The 26,148-nt window shown below is 43.3% G+C and overlaps 1 protein-coding gene across 2 annotated transcripts in view; it reads right to left on the minus strand.

Annotated features, from left to right (window-relative positions):
- The window catches only part of SBK1 (SH3 domain binding kinase 1), a 113,952-nt gene that overhangs the window by 31,115 nt on the left and 56,689 nt on the right, over positions 1-26,148 (minus strand). Inside the window, exon 1 of one of the 2 annotated variants that reach the window (XM_074197372.1) lies at positions 24,200-24,807. The exons of the other annotated variant lie outside the window; for it this stretch is intronic. The gene's annotated coding sequence lies outside the window, so the exon portion shown is untranslated. Of the gene's footprint in view, positions 1-24,199; positions 24,808-26,148 lie in introns of those variants that run through there. 2 annotated transcript variants of the gene reach the window in all.

Genomic DNA, 26,148 nt, shown 5'->3' on the forward strand with positions numbered 1-26,148 from the left:
TTCAGTCTGGGGAGGCTAGGTGGCCCAATGGATAAAGTACCTCCCCTGGAGTCAGGAGTACCTGAATTCAAGTCCGGCCTCAGACAGTTAATAATTACCTAGCTGTGTGGGCAAGCCACTTAACCCCATTTGCCTTGCAAAAACCTAACAAAGAAAAAAAAATATTATTCAGTTCAAAATCCTCTTTTTTTATACATGAGGAAACTGAGGGGGCCCAAGGTTCCAGTCAAGCTTCCTTGTCTCTGAGGCCAGTTCTTTTCCACTACATCTAAAAGACGGATGATGGGCAGTTGGCAACTGTAAAGTGGCACCACTGTTGAGGATGCCTATACTGTAGGATTTTTAGGGCTGGCAGGCTGGAGTTGGGTTTGGGCCCTAGACTTGTGGCAGGAGGGAGGGGGAAGCTGCAGGCTGCGTTCCGGAGGCTCCCCAGCATTGCTATCTTCACAGCTCCACAGATGCTGCAGAGGCTGGAACGGATGAAGGCACTCTAGAAGCAGCCTACTCTGAGGAGGTGGCCAGTTGAAGTCAGGAGGGCAGTGGGGACTGTGATGTTCATAGAGGAGATTCCTCACCTAGGTTTAAGCTGACTCAGCTTCCTTCATCTCCAGCTGTTAGGGGAAGAAGGGATCAGGGTTGTCTGACATCCCTCCAATCCCTACAAATCCTGAGGGCAGGCACAAGACAGGAAGCCTAGTATGATGGATTCATTACTACTAGGTGTGAATTCAAAAGACTTGAGTTTGAAGACCTAGTTGGGATCAAATCCCAACTGAAACATCTGAGTACATGTGACCTTCTCTTATGTGTCAGTTATTCCTACCTTAGTGTCTTCATCTGTACAATGAGATATTTGGACACACAAAAAGGAGCAATTCTAATGAGGAAAACAGTATAATGCAACAGAAATCATGCCATATTTGAGGGAAGAGGACCAGGGTTCAAATCCTAGGTCATCCCCTTACTACCTGTAAGATCTTGAGCAAGTCACTTAGCACCTATGGATCTGGTTTCACAAAATACAAAATAATGAAGTTATTCTGTGTTCTCTTCTGACTCTGGGATTCTGTGATTCAATGACTAAATGAGCAGTAAATCAAAGATTCTTCACCCTTTTCTGTTTAGGGAGCCCCAAAACAGAGGAATCTGAGAACATCAGTATGGAAGTGACCCATTCTTTGGAGCTGTCTCTTCATCTGTAAAATGGGAGTAAGGAGGGTTGGTTCTGACAGTGTCTAAAGCCCCTTACAGCTTTCCACAACCCTTTACCTTTTACAAAAAGAGGAGGGATGCCAAGGCTGTAAGACGTGTGTAATTCCCTCATATCTCTGGAGAAATATGTTGCCTTTGTTTTGTATCTGGGAATGGATAACTGATTCATTAGCTACCGAGGCAGGTAGCTCTACCCCTTCTCCCATTTCCCCTAGGGTTTCTCCACATAAGGTAAATGTTCCCTTCTTGGCCTCTTAGGGTACATGTCCCACTGTCTTTTCCAACAGCAGAAAAGGCAAAATCGGTGAGATTAAGTCACAGGCTGGGTCACCTGGGAAGGTCTAGGGATCCCTGACCAGGAACACTGTCAAACCAGGCAAATAGGCCTTCCCCAGGAAACCCATCATCAGGAAATCTCATTATCCTGTAAGACTGAATCTGCCTGGGTACTCCCATCTCATCAGTATCTTCTGCCTGAAGGGTAGGGTCATGGTTTCCTGGACCTCTACTTAAAGAGAGGACTCTATATAATCTTCTTCCTAATTACCATCTTTTAGATTTCTTTGGACTTCTCCATCATACCCCTAGACCTGGTATCTTCTCTTCTACCTCCCTTCTTCCACTCCCCCCTCACCCTTTAGCTTCATTTTGTGTGTTGTCTTCCCCCATTAGAATGTAAGCTCCTCGAGAGCAAAAACTGTCTGTTTTTATTTGTATTTATATTCTCAGCACTTGGCACAATGACCAGCACATAATAATAAATGCTTAATAAATATTATTGATTGACTGATTGATATGGGCTCAGCTCCCAGAGTCACCAAGTGGCTTTAGTGAGGGCTGAGAAAAAACTCAGAGTAGAGATGGTTTGGAGTCAAGATGGTGCAAAGAATAGGAAACCATTAGAACTCAAAGAACTCCTGGCCCATAAGATGAAGACCATCAAAGATATCTATTTATATCACAGAAGAGAGATTGTTGAAGCTGCCAAGGACCTTGGCAAGGATTGAGCTCTGAATCATGACCCTATGACCTTATCCAAACCTCTCATTTTACAAATGAGAAAACTGAAATTCCCAAGGGGAATGGACAATGATAAAAGAGTGACTTGTCAATGACAAGCTGCATTTCAGTCCCATAGAAGGGCTGGTCAGGAGTGCTGGCAATCAATCAACAAGCATTTATTTAGTGCTTACAGTGGGCTGTGTAGTGCTAAGGGAAGACCAAAAAAAGCAAAAACAGTGTCTGCCCTCAAGGAGCTTTCCATCTCATAGGGGAATAACTTGTCTTGAATTCAAAACAAACAAGATACATTCAAAGTGGATGGAAGGGGGGGTGGCTAGGTGGGGCAGTTAATAGAGCACCAGCCCAGAAGTCAAGAGTACCTGAGTTCAAATCCCGATTCAGACACTTAATAATTACTTGTGTGGCCTGGGGCAAGCCACTTAACCCCATTTGCCTTGCAAAAAAAACTAAAACAAATGAACAAAATCAAAGTGGATGGAAGGTAACCAAGGAAGGGAAGGCTCTGGCAACTGAAGGGACAGGGAAAGGCTGCTTACAAAAGATATGCAAGCATAGACATGTGTATGTGTGAGCATACATATGTACATATGTGTTTATAGACACATGCTTTATTAATTTGTTATATATATCAGAGCTGGAATTTAGTAGCCTGAGCAAAGGAAGGGGAATGATGATAACAACAATTCATTTCTGGTACCACAACTACCTTGTCAGGCACAAGTATTATTAGCACTAATTTAGAAGCCTAAAATGTAAGATCTGGAAAGGACCTTAGAAATCATCCATTCCAACTACCTCATATTACAGCTAAGGAAACTGAAGCACAATAAGGTTAAGCAATTTCTAAGTTCCAGAGTTAGGATCTGAACACAGGTCATCTGACTCAACACTCCCTGTTCACTTTATACTGTCTCTTCTATTCTGAAATCCTATCTGATGTTTGTCCTTTGTTCTCGAAGAAGACCATGACATTGGGGTCACATGAAGTGAATTTGAGTGAGGGAGTGCTGTGCTAAGTTATCTGCCTCACTTTCTCCTCTAGAGCCATCTGGATCCAGTGGCCAGACATGAATCAGGATGACTGAGATGGTCCTGGGTGTGAGGCAATCAGGGTTAGGTGACTTGCCCAAGGTCACACAGCTAGAAGGATGGATTTGAACTCCCATATTCCTGACTCCAAGACCAGTGCTTTATCCACTGTGTCACCTAGCTGCTGCTATTACACTAAAGATATCTCTTTTTCAAATGATGTTTGAGGGATGGGGGGAAAAAAAGCATCCCAGAAACATATAGATGAAGGTATGGAGACTTAAAGGCATTAAAGTCTTGCTCATGGTCACACACTGTTGAAAGATGGGATTTGAACTCAGATCTAAGTCTAGAGCTCTTTATACTCTAACTCACTGTGACCATCCAGATAGTATCCTGATCCTCTGGAGTATCTCCCAATATCTTAACATGTTCCAGGATGATTAGGTGACTGTAGACTCAAGATTAGGCCTAGGAGAACAGCAGCTACCTAAGACTTCTAACACTTCTCTTCCTACTCCTCAGTCCCATGGACCAGGCTTCTAATTCTTTGGATGGTAGTCTGGCAAAAAAAAAAAAAAGACAATTCTTGGGCCTCTTTGGTGAAAAATCTTAAAATCAAAAAATCCTGCTGCAGAACAGACAGCATTAGCTTGCACAAAGCATTGGGTTTCCAAAGGCAAAAGGAAAACCAGATTCAGATTCACTGAATAATGGAATGATAGAGCTGGAAGGGTCCTAAGAAATCTTGGAGACCAAGCTCTGCATTTTACTAAGAAGGGAACTGAAATCCAAAGAGAAGTAAATGCCTTTGACCAAGGTCACACAAGGGATACAACTAAGACAAGAATCGGGCTCCTGGTTTCTACCACAAGAAGCTTTATTATCCATTAATGTGCACTTGGGCTAACTTGGATCTCAGCTTCTCTCTCTACTACCCTCCCCAACCAAGCAGCTCTCTCTCTCTCTCTCTCTCTCTCTCTCTCTCTCTCTCTCTCTGCCTTCCCCTGCCCATCCCACTAAAAGCTCTGTCTCTGGGGCAGACCCATGTATTCCTCCTTGATGTTCAACCTGGAACTCCACTACTCCCATGGTCCCAGACCTTCACCTTGTTCTACCCTCCCTGAGGCTGTGAACAGTCCACCCCCCTTCCTGCATAGCACATCCTCAGAGTATTTATAGTCGGTGACTATGTCTCCCTGCAGCTGTCACTCCCAGAGCCTGGGAATTGACTCTCCTGATAGTTTCCCTATACTTGGTACTTCCTGCCTTGATGGTCTGAGGTCTAGATGGACACCAGAGGGTCCTGAGGGTTGGGAGCACTGGAGAAGGGGCAGAAAGGGATGCAATGGGTGGCTAGGGTATTCATAGAGATGCAAAATCATAGAATGTCAAAAACTGGAAGGAATTTTAGAACTGGATATTAGAACCCCAAGCTTCCTTAGAATGGAAGAACCCTTATGGTCATTTAGTCCAACTGCCATTTTACAGATGAGCAAACAGAGGCTCAGAAAAGCCTAGTGAATTTCTCCAGGATTACCCAGTGAATTAATAGTAGAGCTGGGATTAGAACCCAGGTGTCCTGAATCCCAAGCTCTTCCACTTACACCACGATGTCTCTCAAGGAACATACACTGAATGTCCCAGATGTGCCCAGAAGGAAGCGGATTCTGGGTCCTTCATAGAAATCCTTTCCAGTTCTCACCCTCTAGCACTTGGGAGGTAGGGGAACAGGGAGAGAGCCATGATGTCTCTCTGTTTGCTGTCTGCTGTCTGTCTGCCTGTCCATCTGTGGGTTTGTTTGTCTATCTCTTTCTCTCTCTGAATCCAGGCTCTTTGGTTACCCTACTTTCCAGCCTGGAATGTAATGTATTCCTTCTTTTCAACACCTGACCACATAGTTTCCTCACCGCGAAACCTTCCATGACTTAGTATCAGTGGATCAGTGGTACTCTGGCATAAGGGTCCAATCTACTATTTCCTACCTCTGTGACCTTGGGCAACTCATTTCCTTTTTCTGGGCCTCAGTTTTGTCATCCGAGAAAGGAAGGGGGTGGATGAGATGATTTCTAAGGTCCTCCCAGTTCTAAATCCTCTGATGCTACTCTCCAGCCCACACTGGTTGTTCCCTTCTCTGAATTCTTGCAGCACTCACTGTCTGTCCCCACTCATCTTGGCACTTGAACACAGACTGCTGCATGTTGTTTAACTTTTCATGTGTCAATCTTCCTTCCCCACCTAGAGTTTGAGCTCCTGAGGGCAGGAGTGCATCCTCCCCCTGTGGCCCCCCCTCCTTCTTATGCATTGCTGTGCCCACCTTCCAGAACCTGTTGATGGACTGGGTGGACAACTGACAATTAGGGTGAACTTGGTGACCCAGTGACTGGCTTTGCAAAGGTTGGGCTACTCAGCTATGGTTCAGAGGGTGTTGGTACCAGGAAAAACGTTTTCTATCAATCTATACAGCATTGAGGTTGCAACCCTTCTGATTCCTTCACTGTTGAGGGGGTTAGGGGCTGCTGGCTGGCTGGAGGAGATCACTGTCATATTTTTTCCAGGTCCAGATAACTTAAGGGACTTACCTAAGGTCACAGGTAGTTAACTGAGGAGCAGGACTCAAACCTCTGACTCCCAGTTCAAAGAGTGTTCTTTCCACTACCACCTGAGGTTACCACTTACCCAGGTTTCCTAGGTTCAAATCCTAATTCTGACACTATCTGTGACCACTATCTGTGACTTTTCTGGGTCTGAGTAATTCTCTGTAAGATGGATAATATTTGCCCTATTTTCTAGGCAAATTGGACTTCTGGCTAGGCCCAGAACTCCATATGCCATCTCTAGCCTCCTTGGGAGCTTCACTCATGCCTAGAATGCCCTTCTTTCTCATTTTCACCATTCAGAATCCTTTTCTCCTTCAAGGATCAGCTGCTGTCTCCCCTAGAAAGTGTTTCTCATCTTATCCTTTCTCAACCTTCCCATAATAGTGTTCTCCCCCTTTTCAAAACACAGATCAGTAAGAGAAGAGGACTGGGTTTAAGGTCAGAAGTCATGGGTTTCAATCTCAGTTCTGCCAGTTTAGCCAACTTTTCAGTTTCTTTAGGTTTCAATTTCCCTAATGGTAAAACAAAGGAGATCAATTTAAATTCAATAAGCATCCATTATGTACTCACTGAGTTTCAGATGGGAAGTTAGATGGTACAGTGGATAAAGCACCTGCCCTGAAGTCAGGAGGGCCTGAGTTCAAATGTGACCTCAGATACTTACTTGCTATGTGATTCTGGGCAAGTCATTTAACCCTATTTGCCTCAGTTTCTTCATCCATCAAATGAGTTGGAGAAGGAAATGGCAAACTGCTCTCATATCTCTGCCAAGAAAACCCCAAATGAAGTCATAGGGAGTCAGACACAACTGAAATGACTCAACAAAAACAACATGTTTCAGATACTGTGTTTTGTGAGGGAACACAAGGACAAAAACTGAAATAGTCCCTGCCCTCAAGAAGCTTATTGAGGGGAAATGACATAGACACAAATACAAGAGGGTTGGACTAGCTGGCCGTAGAATCGCTTCCAGTTCTATACTGCACTCTACAGTACTTTGGATCTTACCCCAATTTATTTGAATTGTCAGTATAAAGGTCTATCACCAGGCAGAGTGCTTATTTGTAGTAGGCTTTTAATAAACACTTGGTGAAATGAATTACTTCTCTCACTAGATAAGGAAAGTTCTTTGTAAATCTTAAAGCCCTACTTAAATCTGAGCATTATTAGCAGTGATTACATTGCAAATGTCACAAGCTTTCCAGGCTATTAGAAGGTTTCCTGATTGGCTGAACGTGAGTCAGGGTTTGGAAGAATGGACCAATAAGTTTAGACTAGAGGACTCAGGTGGCTAAATCCCATATCTGATTCTGATGTGATGTGAAGGGAATATGCCTTGCTCTCCTGGGGTCTAAGGGGCAGGGGGCTGGTGTAGTACTTGGACCCCTAGGAAATCAGGATAACCAGGTTAAAGCCTGGGGAGAATTTAAGTACACACTGGCTTGGGAAGTATAGAGCCCCTTAGTTTGGGATGAGGTAGGTTTCATGTACCATCACTTCTAACAACCTTCTTCTGGTGTATTTTGTTTCTCTTGTAGATAAAACTTTACAAGATACACTCTTCTGGAGTAATGTGCAGATATGAAGTAGATGGGAAAGAGAGAAGGAGGTGTGCTAAGAGGGGGCATCAGGAGATGCATGAGAGAAAGGAAAGGAGACAGATCTTTGATGATCTCAGAATCCAAGCAGACTCAGGAAGGACCAGGAGATTTGGGATTTGGAAGGAAGATTCAGGGATCAGAGACATTTAGGATGAAGTAAAGGTTAGGGGTGGCTAGGTGGCACAGTGGATAAAGCACCAGCCCTGGAGTCAGGAGTACCTGGAGTACCTGGGTTCAAATCTGGTCTCAGACACTTAATAATTACCTAGCTGTGTGGCCTTGGGCAAGTCACTTAACCCCATTTGCCTTGCAAAAAAAAAAGAAGTAAAGGTTAAAGATTCCTCAAGACCAAGGCAAAGTTCTAAAGTAAGCCTAGAACCAAGACTCAGGGAAGCATCCTGGTATAATAGGATTTAAATCTTAGATCTTGATATCTCCTTGCTGTGTGACTCTGCCAAGTCTTTTTATTTTCCTAAGCCTCAGATTTCCTTATCTGTGGAAAGGAAATAATACTCCAGTATGAAGAAAGACATGTCAAAGGGATGAAACTTATAGAATTATTGACATACTGAGCTATGCTTATCCTGGTATCCTCTATAAAGCATTTGCTCTTCAAATGTCTATTAGGTGGAGCATTTATTAAATGTTAAGCACTGAGGCTACAAATAAAACAGTAAGACAATTTCTGCTCTGAAGGAGCTTATACTCTATATTTTTTATTTAAGGCAGTTAGGTTAAATGACTTGCCCAAGGTCACACAGCTAGGTAATTATTAAATGTCTGAGGCCAAATTTGAACTCAGGTACTCTTGACTTCAGGGCAAGTGCTCTCTCCACTGTGCCACCTAGCTCCCCCAAGGAGCTTATGCTCTAACAAATGAAGACTATAAATAAAGGGGAACTGAGAGGGGGAGGCAATCTGTACAAACCCTATGATGTACAGATAGCCAGGAAGTGGCGAGGAAGCCTAGCTCTGAACAAAATAGAGCAAAGACTCATCTATATAGAAATCAGTCATCTAGGTGGTGCAGTGGATAGTGTTGAGCCTGCAATCAGGAAGACTCATCTTCCTGAGTTCAAATCCAGCCTCAAACACTTACTAGCTAGGTGATCCTGGGTAAGTCTGTTTGCCTCAGTTTCCTCATCTGCAAAATGAGCTGGAGAAGGAAAAGGAACACCACTCCAATATCTTTTGCCAAGAAAACTCCAAATAGGGTCACAAAGAATCATACCTGATTGAAATGAATAAAAAATATGTTGGAGATGGTTGGCTCAGGGACAGAGTTCAAGGTTTCCATGGTTGGGGAAAGGAATAGCTTTAGGAAAGAATGTGAGCATGATGGCCTAAATGTAAGCATCACTGTGATGAGATTAATAATAATAATAATAATAACAACCAACATTTATATAGCACTACATACTAGGTAATATGCTAGGTAATATTAGGGTTAGGGTTAGGAGGTAGGACACATTACTACCCCCATTTTAGAATGGAGGAAACTGAGCCTGAGAGAAGTCAAATGGCTTATCCATGGTAATCTGATAAGTGTTTGAGGCTGGATTTGAATTTAGGTCCAGCATTATCCACTCCACTGCCCAGTTGCCATAAGATACAAAGCCATGGACTCAGGGAAGTGAAGATGATAAATAGGATTTTTTTTTTGTGGTCTCAAGCTTACAGGCACCCTAGTGTCATCCTTGGTCCATGTCCTAATGTTAGGCAGTGAATGAAGAGAAGAGACCAGAGAGAGGTCAAGGAAGAAAGAGAGCAAACAGAGGCATGGAGAGAAGCCTTCAGTGAGTCATGCCATCTGAGTTTGAATCCTTGGAATGCTACTTACCACCTATATGGCCTTGGGCAGTTACAAACTTCCCTCGACCTGTTTCTTCATCTGTAAAATGAGGGTAGTTGGACTAGTGGACTTTTAAAGTCTCTTTCAGCTCTTTGTCTCTGATCCTAGGATCTGGGGGAAGCCATTGACTTCTTCCCCCTTCATCTCATCAGCAACACCCCTCCCTTTAGCCCTGGGCCACCTGGTGGCTGTAAAAATAACTGATTTCCTGTCAGTGCTCTACTGTTGCCACTTCCTGGGAGAGAAATCCAAAATAGACCCTGATTCCCTAGGGGCCTGACCATGCCCATGTTTTCAGGCATGTGTTACTTAAGGTGATACTGATTTTGAGAGAGGGGAAGGAAGGAAGAGAGCAAGAGGAGGTAGAGAGAAAGAGGAAGAAGAGAGTGGGGAAGAAGAGAGTGAGAGAAAAGAGAGAGGAAGAAGAGGAAGAGGAGAGAGAAAGAATGGGAGAGGGAGAGGAAGAGAAGAGAAAGAGAGAGGAAAAAGAGGAAGAAAGGAAAGGAAGAGAAGAGAGGAAGAAGGGGAAGAGAGAGAAAGAAAGAGAAGAGGATGAAGAGAGAGTCAGAGAAAGAAAGAAGAGGAAAGAGAGAGAGAGAGAGAGAGAGAGAGAGAGAGAGAGAGAGAGAGAGAGAGAGAGAGAAGAGGAGAGGGGGGAAAGAGGAAGAGAAAAAAGGGGGGGGAAGGGGAAGCTATCACCATGCACAACTTGCTGTCTCCCATGGGGACTGACCATAGCCATCTGTTCCTGGGGATGTCCTGCTGCCTGCTCTGGGGGTGACTCAGTCACTGTGTACGCCCTATCCTCTCCCACGATGAGATCATGGTGGTGTGCCACCTGTGTGCTGGGCACTATTTAAGGAGTTGTGGGGGAATAATACAAAAGGAAAAGAAAAAAAACATCTGCTCCCTGGGTTTTCTCCCCTGGTTACTAAGGGGTTTTTGCCTCACTGGTGCAGATTGTAGCCCATTTGATGGGGGTGGAGGTGGGGGACCCTCCCAGGTTTAGTAGATCCAGAAAGGAAAAGGGCATCCAAACATGAAAAGAGCATGCAATTAACCTATACTTTCAGTTTTCAGAATCTCAGTAGTGAATGGTAAACATTCATTCAGGCACAGACACTCTATCAATAAACATTTTTTACACTCCTACTATGTACCAGTCATTGTGTTAAGCACAGGCAGCCTTGGCATCTAAAAGCTTTGAAGGCATACTATATATACATACAGTTGAAGTTGATGTGCATTAACCTGCCTCTCTCTTGCGGTCACAAATAGATTTCTAGTTTCCCCATCAAATGCATCTTGTGTACTTGTGCTAAGTTTATTTGCCAACCTGGAAATCTACAGGATTGTTTCAAGTTGGGTGGGGGGGTCTTTAGCCCCAGAGGCTCTGGGTCATTCTCCTATCTGGGGGTAGAGTTTTGCCATATGATAAAGGACAAAGCCAAATATCCTTTCTTCAGAACAACCCTTTTTCTGGTCTGGAGTGTGGTATACTTGAGCTGGGTGTTGGGGGAAGGGGGAAGGAGATACCAAAGGACCTTTGAATATAATAGCCCTCATCACAGGTTCAGGATAACCTTAAGGATTCCCATCCAGCAATCTAGAGGAACCTGGTAGCTGACCCTTGAAATTTGCCTAGAGTCTGCCTAGGTTGGCATTGACTGTCCTAGATGGAAGTCAGTCTAGTTCCCCTTCTCCTCCAAGGATTGGGCCTGTTTTGGGATTTGAAATGAAATGTGTAATAAAATTTCTTTGATCCATCTTCTCTCCTCCATTCTCAGTGTCCACCACAGACAAGGACCTCATTACTCTTTGTCTGGCTAGGCATAACATCATCCTAATTGGTCTTCCAACCTCTACTCTACTCTGTTCTATGCTCCACCTTGCACATGCTGTCAAATTTGTCTTCTTAATGCACAGATCTGATCATCTTCAATGACTCCCAGTTGCCTATCATCCCGACTCGGGCTGGCTTTCAAGTTCTTTAGAAACTGTCCCTGACCTAGAGAGTGGTGTCCTGGAAAGAGTTTGGACTGTATTCAAATCTTGGTCCTGAGTGTGATCCTCTGGGATTTTTTTGTCTTCAAAAATGTAAAAAATAATAGTTGTACTACTTGTCTCTTAAGGTTAAGAATGAACTTTGCAAGCCCTCAAACACTATAGATATAGAAGCTTTTACTATTATGAGTGCTCTTCATTCACCTCTCCCACAGTTACAATAAAGACAGCAAAGGATTGGTTCCATATCATATTCCTTTCATCACATCTTGGATTCAAGGAGACCTGATATCCTTATTTATTTATTTATTTATCTATTTATCTATCTATTTATTTATTTATTTATTTGTCTGTCTATCTATCTATCTATCTATTCATTCATTCGTTTGTTTGTTTGTTTGTTTATTCATTCATTCATTCATTCATTCATTTGTTTGCTTGTTTTGTAGGTTTTTGTGCTAAGTGGCTTGCCCAAGGCCACACTGCTAGGTAATTATTAAGTGTCTGAGGCTGTGCTCTATCCACTGGGCCACCTAGCCACCCCTTGGGAGGATGGGATTCTAATCCAGCTTTAGCCATTTGCCATTTACTAGCTGTGTGAACATGGGCAAGTCACTTAACCCTGATTGCTTTGAATCCAGAACCATCTCTGATCATCCTGATTCATATCTGGCCACTGGACCCAGATGACTCTAAGGGAGAAAGGGAAGCTGATGACTTAGCACAGTACCCCTTACTCGGATTCAATTTGTCTGCTTCTCATGGCATCACCTCCCTGATATCATGGTCTTCTTTGAGAATGAAGGACAAACATCACTGCCTACTGTCTGGTCCCTAACAAAATCATTCTGCATTTGTCATTTGGGAATTGTGTTTCTTTCACTTTTTATTTTTTATTTTAATTTTTTATTTATATTCTACGCTCCCCCTCTTCAATGTACAATTGAAGAAGATAGTTCAATTTCATTGCTATTATCCAGAATATTGAATTAATTATAATTAACTACTAGACTATTCCCATTCTTGATTTCTACTAACTAGAAATAGAAATGAGATCTGTTCTGGAGCCCCTGAATGACTGTAGAAAGGTCACTTGAAATGTTTTCCCAGACATGAAGGCTGTCAAGCACTGGTCCATCCCTCTGGATGTTGGGCCTTGTCTTCAAAAAGAGGTTAAATGACTACTTGTTGAGAATATCATAGAGGAGCATGAACAGGGCAGGAGATTGGACCAGATGATTTGATGGTCCCTTCTAGGGATCTGAGATGTCCTGACTCCAGAACAGACTCTCCTGGACCTTCAATACCTCAGGGACATACCTCTTCCTCTAAAACCTGATAGAATAGTGGAAGGAAGATAGGGATATGAATTGGAGAACCTGGGTTTGAATTCCAGCTCTGCTATCTGAAACTTTGAACAAGTGACCTCACCTCTATGGAAATCATTTCCTTATCTATGAAATGGGAGTATTAGTATTCTAACTTCATGGAGTTATTGTAAAGAAAATGTTTTGTAAATCATGAAAGATTAGATCCATATAAGTTAGTGCAGGGAGGGTGTATCTAGTGAATCCCAGAAGGAATGAACAAAAGAGCAAATGCTTGCTCACCTATGTAAGCCCTGGACTCTAGGTCCTAAGGCACAAAATGGAGCAAAGGAGGTTTGTAAAATCTTTCTCTGGGGTCTGCTGGTTTCTTCAGACAGCACAGGCCAGGGGCTTAAGCCCAGAAGCAGAAATCAACAGCCAGTTAATAACACTGGAGTCTAGACCTTGCCTCATAAAACAGTTATTAAATGAGTACTGTTCTTAATGAACTGATTAAGAGGAAGAGGGTAATCCAATTCTAACCCCCAAAATGGGGTAATAAGAGAATAGACCTGACTTTGGGCTCAGTCCCCACTGAATTTTAAGTCTGGAGGGGACTTTGAGAGCATCTTGTCCAAACCTTTCATTTTACAAAAGGGGAAACTAAAGTTCAGTAAAGGAAAAGTCATTTGTTTATCATTACCCAGACACTTAAGTAGCTGAATTGGAACAGTATTGAAACTGCATAAGGCCACCCCTTTTATCAGTCTACCTCTCAATCCCTAATCATACAGAGTAAATTAGCACCAACCACAACTTGATGTGGAGAGAGGAGAGTTGGATTTGAGGTCAGAGTTGTAAACTAATTCTGTTACTAGGCACATGACTAAGCAATTAGGCAAATCATTTGACTTCTTTGAACCTCAGTTTCCTCATCTATAAATGAAGATAAGTAATCCTTGCAGTCCCTATTCCCACAAGGCTGTTAAGATTAAATTTCATAAGGAATGTAAAGGTGCTTAGTAGTCTATATTATCAAGACCCAGGTTTATATCCTGACTCTGGTTATTTGTTTCCTGTGGGTTTTGGGCAAAGGGCTGCCTTTCTTTGGGCCTTAGTTTGTAAAATGCCAAACTTAATAAATGCTTGTTGAAATGGAAATGGAAAGATCCACAAAACAAATGAATGCTGTAAAATTAAAAAGTATATATATATATATATATATGTATATAAATATATATGTACATTCATGTTTCTTCTCTGTATATAACCACAGAGAAGAAACATGAGATTTTTTTTTCAATCTATTGATCCATGTTGCTTACTTATCCCCTGCTCTCTTCTTCCTTTTTTTTTTAAATTCTTTGTTCAAAGGGATGTCGTTCCAGGGAAAGGGAAAGAGGGACAAAGGGGTAATTTTAAAACAAAAGATATTAACAAAATAAAAAGATGCTTATTGAATGAATGAATAAAGGTATTGGTCTAGAAGACTTCTAAGGTCTGTCCATATCAAAATCCTGTGATTCCATCCTCCCTTCCCTAGATAAGTGTATGTGATCCTTATTATGACTCAAGGTCTTTCTACCATATCATGCTGTGTTTCACAGTTCCGTCTAATATGGCTACAGGTGACTAGAAGGGAGTGGACCACTGAAGATTCAGGGAGACCACTTAGGCTCTGGGTCTTCTCCCCAACCAGGCTTTATTGAATAGAGAGATTCTGGAGTAGTCTGAACTAGTCCCAAGTGCCAAATGGAGGAAGTTTGGTGTGACTACTTTCCTACTTTCTTCAATGATTTCATTTCTTGACTCCCAGTGTTTCTCTCTTCCTTAATCACTGTCACTATCTTCTGTGACTTCAGTGTTTATGTTGGGGACCCTTCTAGTAGTCATATGAGTAATATGATGATGATGATGATGATAATGATAAAAAATAACGGACATTTCTACAGAGCTTGAGGCTTTCAATTGTGTTGCAGACATTACATCATTTGAGTCTCCTAAGAACCACGTGGTAGATACAGCCAGTATCATTAACCCTGTTTTACAGATGAGGAAGCAGTCCAAGAAGTTAGGCAAATCGTCCCTTGGACTTGGAAGAATCAGAGGCAGTTTTGTATTTAATGATGTATGAATTGTTTTTTCTTGTTTTTTTTTCCTCTTCCTCTTTTTTTGTTATTGTTGTTAAATCTTTGCTATAAAGAATGGATCTCTGTTGGGGAAAGAGGAGTGATGGGGAGAATCTATAAAAATAAAAAATCTATTAAAAAATAATCAGAGGCAAAATTTGAAATCAGGTTCATTACTCTACTACACCATAACCTGACCTCTCAAATTATTAATCCCCTTAACTTCCATAATCTTCAATTCTGTGGTTACCTATAAGAGGATGTAAGTTATCTTGACTCCCAGTATTACCTCTGAGACCCTGAAATTTCTCTCTGATCACAATTGTCTATCTTCCAATTTCTTTCTCTTGCTCCTGAGTCTGCTGCTTACCCTCCTTATGACCTTGCAGTCCCTCAGTCTTTCCCTGTTTTCTCAATCCCTCATCCCTTTTCTGACTTGATTTTCTTTCATTTCTGGCCTTGTATGCCCTTTCATTAAGATAGAATGACTTTCCAACCTCAAAGACTCTCACCCCATAAAGACCCAACACTGGATAGCTCTAATTCTTGAGTTACCCAGCACTATGAACAGAATTCATAAAATTGACGGATCCCCATTACAAATTCATACTAATCTGCATTGTTATCACTACACTGAAATCCTTCTTTTAATTTTTGACTACTATCATGCCCCCCCCAAGCAGCTATTCTAAACCTTTCCCTTTTCTTTTGAACAGTCAACTTCACCTCCACCCCTTTTTCCTTAGTAAATTCCTTGCTTCCTTCATTGAGAAGCCAGAGCCTACTCCTTATAAGCTTCTCCAGTTTTCTTCTTCCCCTAAAAAAAAACTCTCTTTGTCTTTCTTTACCTGTCCTTTTCATTTGCTCTTCTGTCTCAGAGGATAAATTGGTTCTCCTTTATAAAACTAACCCCTTTATAGCATTAATCTGATCTCCTTTTGTCTCCTGGAGGGTCTGACTTCAACTGATTATTTCCTCATTATCTTTGGACTTTCCTAAGTCTCTACTGGTTCCCAGCCCCTCCCCCCACCAATCTAGAAACATGAATAGGTCTCTCCTCACCAAAAAACACATACCTATAAATACTCTTGTAGACCTTGAAAGCCTCCTCTTTCTTATTTTTCTTACTGCTATAATTTTAGAAAGGGTAGTCTACATTTACTGTCATGAATTTCTTGGCATCAAGTAATTCATTCCTCAATCTTTTCATTCTAGTTTCTGACTGCCTCACTTTACTAAAATGCTGCCCACCCCAAAAATGACAACTGTCAAATCCAGTGGACTTTTCTCAGTCTTCTTCCTTGAGCTTTTTTCCAGACCTGTTAAACTGACCACTTCCTTTCTTGATACTATCTCCTCCCCTTAGCCTCCACAGCAGTGTCTTCCTTGGCTCTCCTCCCTGACTGTGCCTTCTTTGTCCTCTTTGATGGTCTGTCTTTGATGACATAGTATAGAAAATTTCAGATTTTAAGTCAGTCCACCTGAGTTCAAATTCTGCTCTGCTATTTACCAGCAACTAATGTGACTTCCTCCCCCTTGACCTATAAAATGAGTAGTTGAATGAAACAGTCTTATAGGTTCTTTCTAGCTCTAAATCCCATGATCCTATATTAAAGGTATAAATATGGACATTCCCCAAGGTTCTGTCCTCAGTTGTCTTTTTTTAAGACCTAAGACCAAATTTATTATTTTATTTTATTTTTTGCAGGACAATGGGGTTAAGCTAGATAATTATTAAGTGTCTGAGGTCAAATTTGAACTCAGGTTCTCTTGACTCCAGGGTGGATGCTCTATCCACTGTGCCACCTAACTAGCCCCTGTGCCACCTAGCTGCCCCTAGTTATCTTATATTCTTCATAACACTCTCTAAATTGGTGACCTCACCCAGTCTTATGGCTTTGATGCTTACTTCCCTATGATGATTATTTCCCTATAGATAACTCTCATCCATTCAGCCACCATTTAGTGAGCACCTATTATGTTTCAGATGAAGATGAAATAGTCTCTGCTCTCAAGAAGTTTACACTATTCTGAAGAAACATATACCCAGAGAAATGAATACAAATCATATACAAAGTAATTTTAATGGGGAATGGGGAATGCAGCCAGCTGGGGAATGAGAAAGGGTCTAGTGCCCATCCTTCACATAGTCATTTTGTTTTTCATTTCAATATCCTCAATGCTTGGTGCAACAAAGGAGGACCTAAGTCATGCTTGACCTCTGAGTGAACTGTAGCTCAAATTGGAAGAAAGACCTTTCTGAGCAGTCCCTGAGATTAAGTACCAATTGCTCCTTTTCTTATGTTTCTACTTGACCTTATTTCAAGCTTTACCAGCTAGCATGTCAAAGACTTAGAAAAACCTGCCTCAATGGATGATCTTACTCCCTTTGTTGCCTAAGTTTCTACATCTATAATTCCACTGGCTTTCCATTGGAGTGAATCTCAAGGATTAATTACTGAACTAGGGAGGAGACTTTATTTAGGATCTTGGTTCTTTCTAGGTGAAAGCTTTCAAATCTGTCAAATGGGGGAACATTACCTTTATGGAAAGTGCTTTAGAAAGCAGAAGATATAAGGCAAGTATAAAACAGTGACATTGTAGACAAAACATTGTCTCAAAAGTCAGGAAGTCCTAGATTCAAATCCTGCCTTTGACTTACTCATGAGGTATTCCTAGACAAATTATTTAACCTCACATATCTAAAGCAACATCCTAATATTTACTGTCTAAGATTTCTTCCAACTGTAAGTTTTAGGAAGTTTTAGTACAATTTTAATACAACTTAATACAATACGATTTTAATACAAGGAGGATACAGGTCACAATCTGCACTGGTAAAAGGAATTACCACACTAGGAGTTTTCAAAAACTGCATTTTCCTTAAGTTTCTCAAATGGTCCTTCTTTATGACCAGTGGGAAAAAATGCACAGCTCTCTAGTCTTTCTGCCAGAAAGCAGGTGGAATGACCATGGCTAAAGAGGGATGCTGGAAACTCCAAGTAAGTACCCACCCCCTGATTTTGGGCCAGGTCTACTGTCTAGTATTTTTTTTTTTGCCTTTTCCTTGGCTAGACATTTGATCTCAAGCACCAGACTCATTGATTTCACCCAAGATGTGCCCTTCATTGTCACTCATCTAGACTTCAAAGCCTTCTAACTCTAGTTCTTCCTACAGACCACTGACAAATTTTTCTTCCTTATGTGTAGCTCTGATCACATCATTCCTTTTGCTCAAACTCTCCAAATGCCTCCCATGGCTCATGAATAATTAAAGACCCTCTTTCATCTGACTCCACCCTACTTTTCTGGTTATATTCAAACTATTTGTCATCACAAATTCTAAGCTCCATATACCATCTTCCTGAGTACTTCTCTGACCTTGGTAAAATTCTCCATTCCTAGAATATTCCTGCTGGCCCATCTCTGCCTGCTGAATTTCTCCTCATCTTTCAAAATCTGTTTAAAATATCACCTTGTCTCTGACGCCTTCCTAGATCTACTGAGTCAGTAACGTTCCTGCTTTATGTAGTACACGTCCCTGCCCCTCTCTTACTCACTTATTATGTACCATACTTACTAGCTGTGTAAATGCAGACAAATTGCCTACATTGTTACCCCATCTGCATCTGTGCTTTTACCCTGTAACAATAAAGACATGAATTTAATAAGAAGAGAATGTGTTTCATAGGTGTAGTTATCTGTAAAGTAGACTAGACTCCCGGGGGTGGAGATCAGGTCTTTACTAAGCTCTGTATCTCTGTACTGGGACACAGTAGGAGCTTAATAACTGTTTATTTACATTTAAAAATATGTTATTTACATTCAATGAGCCCCCAGGTCCAATCCATATTGGTTTTTTAAAGTCCCCACTCTTGACTTACAGCATTTGACAATATCCGAAAATCCCTCAGTTTTTGAGTCACTGTTCTCCCTTAGTTCTCTAATTCTTATTTGTCTCTTCCTTCTTAACTTCCTTTGCTTGATCATCATCCAAGCAATACAAGCAATACTCGAACCCAAGTGCTTTCCTTTTCTGTTTATACCCTCTCTTGGTGATCATCAGCATCAATGATCTCGTAGTAGTAGTAGTAGTAGTAGTAGTAGGTAGTAGTAGTACTAGTAGTAATAATTATGATAGCTGGTATTTAGCTAGAGCTATAAGGTTTGCAAGATTTCATATATTACTTTATTATATCATCACAAAAGTCTGGAGAGGAAGATACAGTTATTATTCATGCTGAGGAAACTGAGGCTCAAAAGACTGGGACCTTCCAGATTCCAAGTCCAATGCTCTTACTAGTATGATCCCTAGCTACCTCTATGACATTTATATATATGATGTTCAGATCAATATATCAATCAGTCCTAGTTTCTCTCCTGACACTAGTTCCATTGTCACCAGTACTTTGTTAGGATATCTTCAAATGGATATTCAAAGTGAAACTTGTATTTCCTCTTACATCCCATCTCTCCTCCAAATGTATTCATTTCTGTTGAGAGAACCAACATCTTCCTAGTCGTGCAGATTTGCAACTTTGGTGTCATCCTTAACTCTTATCTCTCCTTTAACTCCTCTAAGCAATTGCCAAGTCTTGGGCTGTGGCTCTCTTACATCTGTTCTCTCCACTCACACAATCACCATCTAGCTCAGTCCTGAATCACCCTTACCTGGATAACTGCCTTCAGCTTTCTCATTGGACTCCCCACTTTCAGCCTCTCCCTTCTCTAATCTAAACTTTCTGTAGGGCATAAATTTGACCATTCTGTTCCCTCCTCAGGGACCTTAGAATGTCTTTTGGAATAAAATACCAAGTTCTCAACTTGACCCTTTACAATATAACTCCATGCCACCATTTCAGGCTTTTTGTAAATGATCCTACTTCCTACACTCTACATTCTAGCCACACTGATACATTTGCTGTTCCCTGAGTTCTGCATTTCATTCTTATCTCTGATACTCAAAGTTTAGCTCATATGCTGTTTCTTTGATCTCTCTGACAATAGGCTTTCTCATTTTCAGTGATTGAGAAGACCTTATGTTTACAGGTTAGGTTCTCCAGCTGGAATAAGGGACTGTTTCTTTTGTCATTGCTTCCTCAGAATCTAGCTGTGTCTTGTTCAAAGGTCATCCATGAAGTATCTGCTGGGTAACACTGTTCTCTAGGGGCACAGAAAGATTCATCATTCTATCTGTCTGTTCATTTTCATCTCACACAGAATATCAGGACTGGAAGGTTTCTTAGAGATCATTTAGTCCAACTCCATCTCAAAGTTGAAGAAATTGATGACCATGGAAATGACTTCCCTGGACCAATAGCCAAGAATCTTGGGTCTCCTTGCTGCTGACCTAATGGCTCTTTCTACTGCCTCTAACTTCATATTCCAATAGATACACCCAATGGAATAAACAGAGCAAAGAAAACATTAACAAAGATTGGAAATTCACATATATCACAGACTAGCTAGGGTTTGGAGAAATCCAGGATAGCACTTGGCGCCTTAGGATTAAATAAAAAAATCTAGAGATAATTCTATTTTAGAAATAACTGCTAAAGGGGAAAAAGTGGATGAACACATGCTCACATCAACTTTCTCAAAATTCTTATAGCTCTCTCACATGTATACAACATAAACACACACTTCCTTCCCACCTTCCTTCATTATGCCACTTGATCAAATTGATGTTTGTGTGAATGACTCCAGGGCTGGGAGACAGGACACCTGGGTTCCAATTTCCTACTAATTAGTCATGATTCTCATCTGCGCAGATTGGTGTGGGGACTGGAGCATGTAGGTGAAAACATAAACTTAAAATGTCATATAATGATAGCTATCTTAAAATTATTAGAGAAAAGGTTAGACTAGATGATCACTAATGTTTTATACAATTATAAAATTTTGAGAGTATAAGTATTTGCTGAAAATCTACAATATTCAGAACTCTATGTTCAACTTTTTTTAGTGGGGAGGGGAGATTCAAATATCTAGTCCCTGGCTTCAAGGAACTTATACTATTTAGATAGATAGTTAAGATATTCAAATAGGAAAAATTAGTAACACAAGTTAATATATGAATCACATGAGTGTGAATGACAAGTACTGCAGGAGGGAGAACTCACTTTGAACCAGAGTACTCAAGGAAAACTTCATGGAAGAGGAAGAATTTTAGATGGTTCTTGAAGGGGGGGAAATAATTCAAAGAGGAAGGGATAAGACATCCCAGGGAAACTCTTTAACCAGAGGAGAAGTCAGATAAGGGCATAGAGTAGTCATGGAACAGGGAACTGGTTTTGGTTGGACCATGAGGTTAAATGTATGGGGAAGCAAGATAATGTGTTGCCAGATTATGGAAGTCGAATGTCAGGCTAAAGAGTTTATAGTTTATCCAATAGGTTGTGGGGAGTCACTGAAGTTCTCTGAACTGGGACTGTCTTATTTTTTTCCATCCTCTGAAAGACTTGTTCCTCTCTTTTTGTTTGTCTTTTGATGAATTTAGGCTAGAAAGGCCCAAAGATACTAGTCACTGGAAGACTGGAGTTGGCACAAAACTCACACACAAAACTCAGGGGCCATATTTACTGATACACAGAGAGCACATCCAGGGAACTGGGGGGCCTCCAGAGCAGAATTAACCAGAGGAAAGGAATTCTAACACTGGGGATTTATGGACCTTCTTCCCATACATCCCTCCTTCATTCTCCTCCCACTTCCTAGATTATCTGTCTCGTTGTTCTAGGTTCACAACCTGAGACATGCAACTCCGAGGGGCTTAGCTGCTCCAGGTCACACAGTAAATAGAGATCTGGTATAACAACTGAAACTGAAATAATGATAATCCTTGGGTCAGGAAAGGATGTCACCATTCAAAAAGGGAAAAGATTTGAGTGGGTTAATATACATTCTCTTTATAACTTCCATACACTATTCCCATTTCCTAAGGCTTCTGGGAAAGAGGTTCAGGTACCCTTTCAAGCTAGCCAAGACAGTGCACTCTTGGAAAAGTGCAATAGTCCACTGAGCAATTTCTTTCAGGAATTCTAGTTTTGGAAGGTACCTTATAGAACAAAAAAAAAAACCCACAAAATTTTATAACTGGATAAAACATTAAAGATCATCTAGTCTAACCTTTTCTCTGTTAAAAGTTGGAATGAAATAAGTAGAGAGACTGAGGTCCAAAGAGGGGGAAGTTTTCTTATCCAAGGTCATATGGAATAATGGACAATAGTAGTCAGGACTTAATTTTTAGCCCCAACTTTATGTGATCCTATGCCATTAACAAATACAATTTGGATGTCTATCATGCACAAGATATAACCTCCCTGGGCCTCATTTTTTAATTTGTAAAGTGAAGACCATGATATCTCACTGGTTTATGAGAATCAAATGGGAAAACAGATGTGAAGATATAGATAATCATACGGAGAGATCTCATCAAAGATATGGGAAGCAGCTTTAGTGCAGTGATGGAAGAAAGGCTGAATTTGGAATTGGTTCCAATCCTAATTTTGATGCTAATTATCTGGGTGACCTTGGGCACATGACTTCTCTTTGAGATTCATTTGTAAAATGAGAAGGTTGGACTAGATGAACTCTATGGCCCCTTTCTGCCCTAATCTATGTTTCTAGATTATTATTCTCTCAGAAGCCTCTGATCTCAGGGGCAACTATACTCATCCTCATCCCCATAACAGCACGAGGTTAACTATGAGGCCACCAACCTAATAAAGCAGAAAACCTTATTCCCTCCAAGCCAGCAGCCTGTTTCCCTTTTAGTGGGAAGGGGCTGGAGTTGGCAATTGGGAAAGATTCACTACATATTTATTTTCTCTTAAACGGAAAACTTCCAGGGTCCTAGGCTTCTCAGAACCTGTTTTACCCAGTCTCTCTCAACCAGGGAGGAAAGAAGGATGGAAGATGAAAGGAGGCCATCTGAGCCCCAGCTTGGAAGGAACATATTATGGAACCCCTGAGGCTTAGGAAGAATCTGAGCTTCCCACCCCACCTCTAAAACAAAACAAAACAAAACATCCCTCCCCAAACTCCCCCCATGCCCAGGGAGTCAGGTATCCAGAACTGAAATAACTGAGGGTATTCAAATAACTTCTTTCTTTAATCTCTTGTAAGGGAAGGAATCACTATGCCATTTACATCTTATTGGATGAGTCTTTCTAGGAAAGTAAACACGGTGGAAAAGCAGAGGTCTTTGGGATTGGATGGTTGGAGTGGGGAGTGGGAAGGGGGATCCCAGGAAAGGTTCTCTTAGAATTTCCTGAACAAAGCTTCACTCTACTCTCACAGAGCTAACAGGCTAGATGCTCCATTGTTCCTGCAGATCAAATAAGGGCACGGATTTCCGGGAGTCAATCTGTCCTTCCCAAAGGGCAGCACCCAGGGAATTGAATGATCCAAAAGGACAGTTCCCCCAGCGGTCCAGGTTTGTCCCATCGAACCGAAGCCTCGAGGGCTGGGGGAGATAGAACTCGAGGCAGTTCCTTTCCCAAGAACAATACCTTCTTAAAGCACTTCATCCCATTTGCCCCATAAGTCTGTGAGGTTCGAAGTTTAAGCATATGGTCCATTTCTATCACGGGTGAGGAAACTGAGGCAAAGCGCCTTGCCCAGGGTCACATAGCTAGCATGTGACAGGACCTAGATTGGAAGCCGGTTCTCCCAGCAAGGTGCTATTTTCACTACAGAACCCACCCTCCAATATCTCTTTTTTGCAGGGTGGATTTGGTTGAGCTTCTGGAGACCATTCCTTCCCCTTCTGCTCTCCACCCCCCCCCCCAAGCCCGGGTCAGATAGCAGGAGCTCAAAGAAGACAAGGAGGGGAGGCCAGAATGGGGGTATCGAGAAGAAGCTCCTCCCTCTTCCCCCTCCTTTCTGAAGGATCTGAATCGCCCCCCGAAGAAAGGGGGTAATTGCTCCCCTCCGGGATCATCTTTCCTTCCAGCCGTCTCCCCAGCACAGTGTGGGTCCCCACCCGCAGAGAAGAAAGAGGTTCGAGTAAGAACCTTGGCGGAGCAAGGATAAGGGGAGCCAGAGGGGAGGAGGGGGCGGCGGCTGCTGGGTTGAGCTGAGACACAAAGAGATGTCCTTCAACCGAGTCCAGGCTGCCTGGTGATGCAAGGAAGAGGAAGGGGAGAGGAGCGGGGAGGAAGAGGAGAGGGTGATAAAGGCTAGAGCAAGGTGACAACCCCTTCCGCTTCCCCATCACCCCTTCTCGCTCACCTGCGGGCTGCTCACCCCGGAGCCCTAGGAAGAGGGGCTCCTCCCCACTCCCCGCCCAGAGTGCTCTACCGGCAGGTGCGTCCCCCGGGGAGGGGGCGCGGTGGTTGCCCTTCCTTCCCTTCCCCCTCCCCCGCTACCCCGGGGGAGGGAGGTGCACAATGGCCCCGGGGGGGGGGGGCAGGTAGCGAGGGGCTCGGGCGCTTCTTACCTGGGCAGAAGCTGCAGAAAGCGGCGCCGAACGGTGGAATGGTCCCGGGCGCCAAGCCTTCAGCCCCGGCCCGTTTGCCAGCCCGCCGGCCGGCTGAGGTCCGGGGTCCGGCGTCCGGGTCCGGGGCTGGGAAGCAGGATCTCAGGGTGCCTCGGCCATTTGCACCGGTTCCTGGCTGGGGAGGGGGCGCGCTGGGACTGGCTCTGTGCCCTGGCCCCCAGGGAGCCGGGGGTCCGGCTGCAGATCGCGGGGAGCTGGGGGCAGCGGCGCCTCCTTAAATGCGCGCCACTGGGAGGAGGAGGAGCAGGAGAACGAGGAGGTCGGGGGCCGGATGCCCCTTCGGCTTCCCCTCGGCCGAGCGGGGCTCCCCGGCGGGGTGGCCCCGCTGCCCGAGCTGCCCGGGTTGGCCCCGACCGCTCAGTTCCATGCCAGCATCGCCCGGCCCCGGGCGGGGCTACCTCGGCCCCAGCCCGGCCCCGGCCCGCCCCGCCCCACCGCACACCTGCCCCGAGCTCCGGGGAAGCTCTGGTCCCGACGCGAACCCGCCAGCCCTTCCCTTTTACAGTGCAGGGGCACAGAGTCTCCCTTCTCCGGGTCCGCGCCTGGCCTCTGTGCCGCCGCCTCCCACCCTCCCCGCCTGCCCGCCCGCCTGCCCGCCCGCCTGCCTGCCTGCCGCCTGTCTCCACCTCTCGGGTGCGCCAGCAGCCTGCTGGGTCCTAGAGACCGGGATTCCGCTCCCTTCCCCCCAACACAAACACACCTTTTACCCCACACGGTTTCTAGGTCAAAGCCCAAGGGGGCTAGTAGTAATGAGGTTAGTACAGTCTTGAACCCTAGGACCCTAGAAAGGCCACATGGTCCATCTTTGGGTCTCCTTGTGTGTCCAGGCTCTCTCAGAAACCTTGAAAAAGAACTCATCAAGCTGTTGAGGGAGGATGCTTAAAACTCCTCTTCCAGGACCCTCACCTCAGGCTGCTAATAATGGCGATGAGGAAAGGGATAAGGGCGACCCCTATATCTTGGGGGGGGGGTCTTGGAGGCCAGGGTACCACTCCAAAGGCTTGTAGCTGGAGAACAGTGTGGCTGAACTAGGTTAATTGGAACTGGGCTGAAGTGAAGACAGCCAGCTGCCCCCAAAGCCCAGATTTTAGGCCCCATAGGAATCTGTGCAGGGAGAAGACTGTCCTGAGCTAAGACTGCTTCTGAACCAATTCGGTGGGGGTTGGGGTGAGGGTAGCAGTGAGGACATAGACCCTACCTGCAATCTCCAAAGGCTAATGCATCGTTGGGGACCATCTCTGAGGATCAGTGTCTTTAGCTATGTGCATCTGGGTCACTAATCTGTGCGACCTAGGGCAAGTCATTAGATCTTTTGGTATCCCTTTCCCATCTGTTAAAATGAAGAGGGTGGATAAGAAGTGGACTAAGATCCTATATCCTGTATCAGAATTATAGAAGGTTCCTCTGCAATGGTCTCACCAAAAAGCCGATATTTTATAGATGAGGAAACCGATATCCAGATAAGTTAATTACTGTAGACTATTTTCTAAGGCCTCTTCCAGCTGTTATTCTACGGGGGGAGAGGGAGTGGAGGGGAAAACTGGAAAAAGAATGGGAGAAATGAAGCCTTCCCAGAGCCAAAGGGTTCTCAGACCAATCTCTGGCTCAAGGTCTTTTGGAGAATGCCCTGTCTCTCCAACAGGCTGATGCACACACCAGGACCCAAAGAGGTAGCCACCTGGGTGGTGTGATTAAGGGCCCTGAGAAAGGATCTCTGTCCAAAAATATCTTCCCCATTCGCTTGTCACAGTGCCTGAAATCCTATTAGCTACTCCCTTGGATTCACTTAAATTGCAAATGTGTTTCCACTGGGGAGGGTGACAGTAGGTAGACTGGTAGCAGAAAGAAGACTAGCCCAGGAGACAGAAAACCTCAGTTTATGTCCCAGC

This window comes from Macrotis lagotis, chromosome 8 (assembly GCF_037893015.1).
Source record: "Macrotis lagotis isolate mMagLag1 chromosome 8, bilby.v1.9.chrom.fasta, whole genome shotgun sequence".
NCBI classification, from domain to species: Eukaryota; Metazoa; Chordata; class Mammalia; order Peramelemorphia; family Peramelidae; genus Macrotis; species Macrotis lagotis.